Here is a 5,727-nt window from a genome sequence, read left to right on the forward strand (position 1 = left end):
CATAATAACAACAACAACAACTTCTTTCTTTACAGTGTTGTTTTCTTAAATTCATACTTCTCACATTCCATGTATGGATTGTTAATTTCGTCTTACACCTGCTCATTCTTTTTTGTGTTTCCAAATATGAGAGCTCAACTTCAGTTGCCATATCTATTAGTCTACTCTAAGTGTTCTCTACTGTACATAGGATTTCAAAGGCCAGTTATGTTTGGGAAGTGGATGGCCAATCCTTGTCCCTAGTCTGTGTTAATTTGGATGTTCACTGTTAGAAGAATATACCGAAACATTTCCATGGATGTCAATCCTTTTTGGTACAGTGGTTCTATACATTCCCACCATGTTCTTTTGCTTCTGGATCATTCAAGATGCCCATTGTTGTTGTTGTTAGGTGCCATTGAGTTGTACACGACTCAGAGCAACCCTATGAATGAAAGGCCTGAGCATGTTCATAGAGTTTCCAGAGGCAAGCCATTTCGGAAATGGATGACACTCCTGCTTCCAGGCTAAGATGCCCATAGTGTCTCTAAATATTGCAACTCAAAGTTTAAATTTATTTTTCAGTTCTTTCAACTTGAGAAATAAATGTTGAGTGAGTTCTTTCCTTCTTATTCTCTAATTCCAGCTATCTGCAGATTCCATTACAATACTTTGCTTTATCTTCTCGAGCTGCCCTTTGAAATCTTCTATTCACCTCTTTTACCTCAGTTTCTCTTCCCTTTGATTTGGTTTCTCACTGAATTAGTGAAATTATCAGACTCTGACATCCATTTTGTAGTTTGTGGTTGGTTTCCTTTTTCCTGTCAAATATCATACTTTTTGTTTGTTTTTGTTTTTTTTTTTTAATTTTCCAGATCATAGTGCTTACCACACTGGCATGTGAAGGAAATGCTACAAAAGTACTAATACAAGTAAATAAATTTGGTCAGATTTTGCATAATACAGAAGAAAAATGATAAAACATTCTAAAATTTTTTTAAAAAAGAATATCTGACAGACGAGCATTTTACCTACCAGATGAAAGACACTGCTCTTTCAGAAATAACCAATACATTCAATGACCACACACCAGCAAGCACATGTGATTTGTCTCTACCCTTTCCCTGCTACATCCCTATGCTGTTGTCCATCTCTTGTTTAGGAAGATGTAAGTACAAATCTCATGTACCAACTTCAGAGACAGATTTTTGCTTGAGGCAATACTGAGGGAAGATCCTAGCCACAGAGCTTCTGCTAAGTTCTATGACTTTCTGTCTCTGTTTACATGCTGACACAATGTGTTAATTCCAAGGTCCAGACAGGTCTCTTCTAGATCTGATACTGTGGTGGTGTTTTTTGGCCCGAGGGCCCAAGGCCTGAGGGCCCAAGTAGATTTGAGACTGAAGATATCCTTTCCCAAAAGATGAGAAACCAATATAAAATAAAAATAAATTTCTTTAAAAAAAATATTCTTGGCCCCCACGTGGGACCCGCCCACTATTTCTTTACCTTACTAGGGATGTTTTGTCTCAGTGGCCTGCTATAAGGATGTATGGGTCACAAGCTTTGAGAAATTCAACCAGGCCATAGAGCAGCACAATGGGAAGACCATTTTCACCTACTTTACAGGTTCTAAGTACACCGAAGGGAAAAGCTGATGCCACGACTGTTGCAAGTTGAACCAGTCATTCAAGAGGGCCTGAAGCATACTAATGAAGGATATGTTTTCATCAAGTAGGAGAAAAACGTTACTGGAAATATATCAGCAATGACTTCAGGAAAAAGCTGAAAGTAACCACAGTTCCTAAACTACTTAAATATGGTAAACCTCAAAAACTGGTGGAATCTGAGTGTCTTCAGGCCAGCCTTGTGAAGATTATGTTCTCTGAAGATTAAAATTTAATGATGACAATGGTATCTTAATCTTGCTCTAGAAATTGTGTACTTATTAAATAAACAATGGTGGTAAAAAATAAAAAAATAATTCTTTTGGCAAAGAGTAAGCATCACTGGATTTTATAAGGTTAAATTATTTTCTTTAGTGGGGAACTTCTCACAGCTTTTATTTGTTTATATTCATTGTAGCTTTCTATGAGAAGAATATGGTTTGCATTTTTTTTTCTCAAAATTATCTGGCCATGAAAAATGGGATGGCACCCAGCTACCACTATTAAACAATGAAACCAAACATTCGACAGAAGAATCCTAATAAAAAGGGGGTAAATGTAGAAAAAATATAAAATTATCATGGAGCCCACACTATTTAAAGTCACTGAGACTAGATGACCCCCAAAGTTATTTCCCTAAAGAAATCTTTAATCTTATATTAAAATCATCTCCAGAGGCCTTTAAATCAATAATTAATACTGTCTATCTTGAGAATTGTGTTCTTTTAAAGAATTGTCTACATGACATCAAATTGGCAACAAGAATTCCAAAGATTAAATAAGAAGCTTAGTGGACAATGAGTTTGGGTTTTTTTGCTGGTGAAACAATTGAGAAAAGATATCAAGAAAGCTGGCATAACCTTAAGATGAAACCAACACCACTGAATTGTAAATGTAGAAATTATTTGTGTATGTTAATATGCATAAAAAATCATACAATAATAGAACCTTCTTTAGAATCATTTCACTGTGCTTAGATCTCATGGAATACTTTTTGGAAAAGACGATTCTAGAAATAGCTCTGCAGTGGACTGTCAGCTGACAATTGAGAGTAGCCATAGGAGAGAGGTAGCAACTTCAGCATTTTCATCTTTACTCTGGCCTGTAGCTGTCAGAAAACTTACTTATAGTTGATTCCCTTGTTAGTATAAGGAAATTTCATTGAGAGGTGACACCTTCCTGGCAGAATTTAAGAAGTGGAATGATATACGGAGAGAATTGATGGCATGTACAGCTCCTGCAGGGCCTTTAGAAGATGGAAAGAGCTTCAAGTCAACCAATGGGTTCTCAGAATGAGGTCAAGAAGGAACAGACAGGACATAGTGTGCCATTTACACACTGAGGCAGAGACAGGCTCAGTACTGGCTTTCAGCAGTTAACGGTGTATGGGATCCTTCTCTTGGAAGATTTAAAATCACAACCCAATGGAGACATTTCCAAATGTTTTCTTAGGACTAAGAATATAAATTCAATTACAAAACTGGAGAATGTTCCACCATATTTCTCCATAATGTGGGTGTTTAGGATTAAAAAAAAAATACATTGCCAGTAAAATTGTTCACTGCTTATTCACAAAAGTAAACAGCTATAGCCCAAGGGCAGATGGTGAAATCTATGGCTTCCAGAGCATGAGTTGGAAGGAGAGTTCTCGCACAAATGTCAGTGACTTTCTGGAGCCAAGTTAAGAACAACATGCGCACCACATTAATTCCCAGGATACTTCTTATTCTTCCCAACAGTAAAGTTAATGAGTCATGTTGAATGTCTTGGGCCTTGTAAACTAGAGAAAATTAAGTCAAATTTTGTTCTTTCAGTGTAAATGAACAAAAACACTGCTCTTGATAACATAAAATTAGAGTTACTGACGTGTGTTTTCAGGGCATGTGACGGGTTTATAGGGCCCTTTCATAAGCTCCCCATGTTTTAAGGAGCTTGTTTTTCCCTCTGCAGACTTGGGTGCCAATTTCAGCAACAAATATTCTTATTCTCTTGGTTCTCTGGATTAAAATCTTGGGCAGTAGTTCTTAGTGCTGTGCTACTTTACATAAGTCATTTCATTTAATTCCATATCATGTGCTTTTGAGTCAGAATCAACTCACAGGTTTTCAGAAGCCATATATCAGTTAATGGCATGGGAGGCGATTGCTCCTCTTTCTCCCATGGAGCATCTGGTGGATTTGAACCATGTGCCCTTGCATTTGCAGTACAGCTCCTTCCTACTAGGCTGTCACAGCTCCTTACTGCTGAGGCCAGCAGAGCTCACTTTTCATTCCATACTTCTATTATTGGGGTTGGTTTATAGAAAAGAGAACAGAAATCAGAAAAAGTTAAACTCACTGTGACTGAGACAATTCTGGCTCATAATAACCCAATAAGACAGAGTAGAATCACTATGATAGTGTTTCCAAGGCTGTAAATATTTACAGAGGTAGTTAACGATATCTTCTGGCAGAGTAATTGGTGTGTTCAATTACTTTTTGGTGAGAAGCTGAGACCTTTAATTGTGCTCAGGATTGCTAAAATCATAAAGGATAGGTGAATTCACCCAAGAATGCATAGCTAAAAAGTGCTGAAGCTAGAGAAACTAAGGCCTCATTGGCTTTTAAGGAAGGGCAACTAGGATGTTCCTTAGAGACAAGGATAGTGAAACTTCATCTCATTTTCTTTACTCATCTTGTGGGGAGGTACTATTCCTGAGACAAAGACATCATGGTTGGAAAAACAAAGGGTCAGTGAAAGAGATGAAGACACTAATGAGTTGGGCTGATATGATGACTGCAATGATAGGTTTGAGTAAGGTGGAGATGGTGAAGGTGGTACGGGAAAGAGCAAGGTTTCTATCTATTGCTCACAGAATCACTTTGAGTTATAATCAACTCAATGGCACCTAACAACAACTGGCCATTTCAAGACTGAACTCTTTTCTGCTACCAGAAAATTCACATGACCTAGAGATCACATTCAGCCTGTTGTTATTATGTACTGTTGCAACAAGTATGACTCAAAACAATTCTATGAACAACAGATCTGAATCTTGTCCTATCTGGTGCCATCCTCCTCACCTCCGATATGCGTAAGCCCATTGATACAATCACTATGTTAATCCATCCGGTTGAAGGTCTTCCTCTTTTTCACTGATGATCCACCTTTCTAAGCACAATGTTCCCTTCCTAAAAGAGTAAAAATTTAATTTTTTAATACTGTTTGAGCTGAAAGTTGGCAGCTGAGTGGTTAAACAGAGGAGTTTTTATGAGTTCTTAGAAGAGAGAACACTTTGGGGAAAACATCTTTAAAATATTAATAAGCAAGAACATCTCTTTCGCTGGCTAAGGTGCACCTGACTAGAAGTCTCTCAGGATTGCTTTCCACTTCTGAAATAACAGGTATTCAAAACTCTATGAACTATGGAAGAACACTTCATCCACACTGTCTCCAGGCTACATCTGTTTGTTCTCTTGACCGTCCATGAGATGGTCAATGCTTTTCTCCAACACCACAGCTCAAAGGTGTCAAGTATTCTCAATAACTAGTTGCTATGCCAATTCAAAGGCAGGTAGTCCAAATCCACCATCGACTCTCAGGGAGAAAGATGAGCAATTCCTCCCATGTGATTTACAGCCTCTGAGAACCTACTAGAGAGTCAGCTATGATTCAGTTTTGGCTCAACAGCGATGGGCTGAGTGGAGTTTATATAAAGCATGTGGCATCAGTATTGTAGGAGGTCTCATCAACAACCTACACTATGCAGGTGATGTAACCATGCTTGCAGAAAGTGAAGGGGACTTGGAACACTTATTGCAGAAGCTCAAAGACTGTAGCCTTCCGTATGAATTTCACCTCAATATCAAGGCAAAAATCCTCAAACGAGACCAATAAGCAATATCATAAGAAATGGAGGGGAAAAATTGAAATTGCCAATCATTTTATTTGACTTTGGCACAATTAACACACAGGAAATCAATAGCTAAGAAAGCAAAAGATGCAATCCATATTTAAGACTAGTCTTTGATCTTCTGCAGCAAGTGCTTCAGGTCCTCCTCACTTTCAGCAAGTAAGGTTGTGTAATCTGTGTAATGTAGGT

General features: G+C 37.9%; 1 pseudogene; it reads left to right on the forward strand.

Moving 5' to 3' along the window:
- The first annotated feature begins 1,496 nt into the window (after positions 1-1,496).
- LOC102849906 lies at positions 1,497-1,875 on the forward strand (annotated as a pseudogene).
- The last annotated feature ends 3,852 nt before the right edge of the window (positions 1,876-5,727 follow it).

The sequence above is a fragment of the Elephantulus edwardii genome, unplaced genomic scaffold, assembly GCF_000299155.1.
Source record: "Elephantulus edwardii isolate Elephantulus edwardi_28Jun2011 unplaced genomic scaffold, EleEdw1.0 scaffold00973, whole genome shotgun sequence".
NCBI lineage: Eukaryota > Metazoa > Chordata > Mammalia > Macroscelidea > Macroscelididae > Elephantulus > Elephantulus edwardii.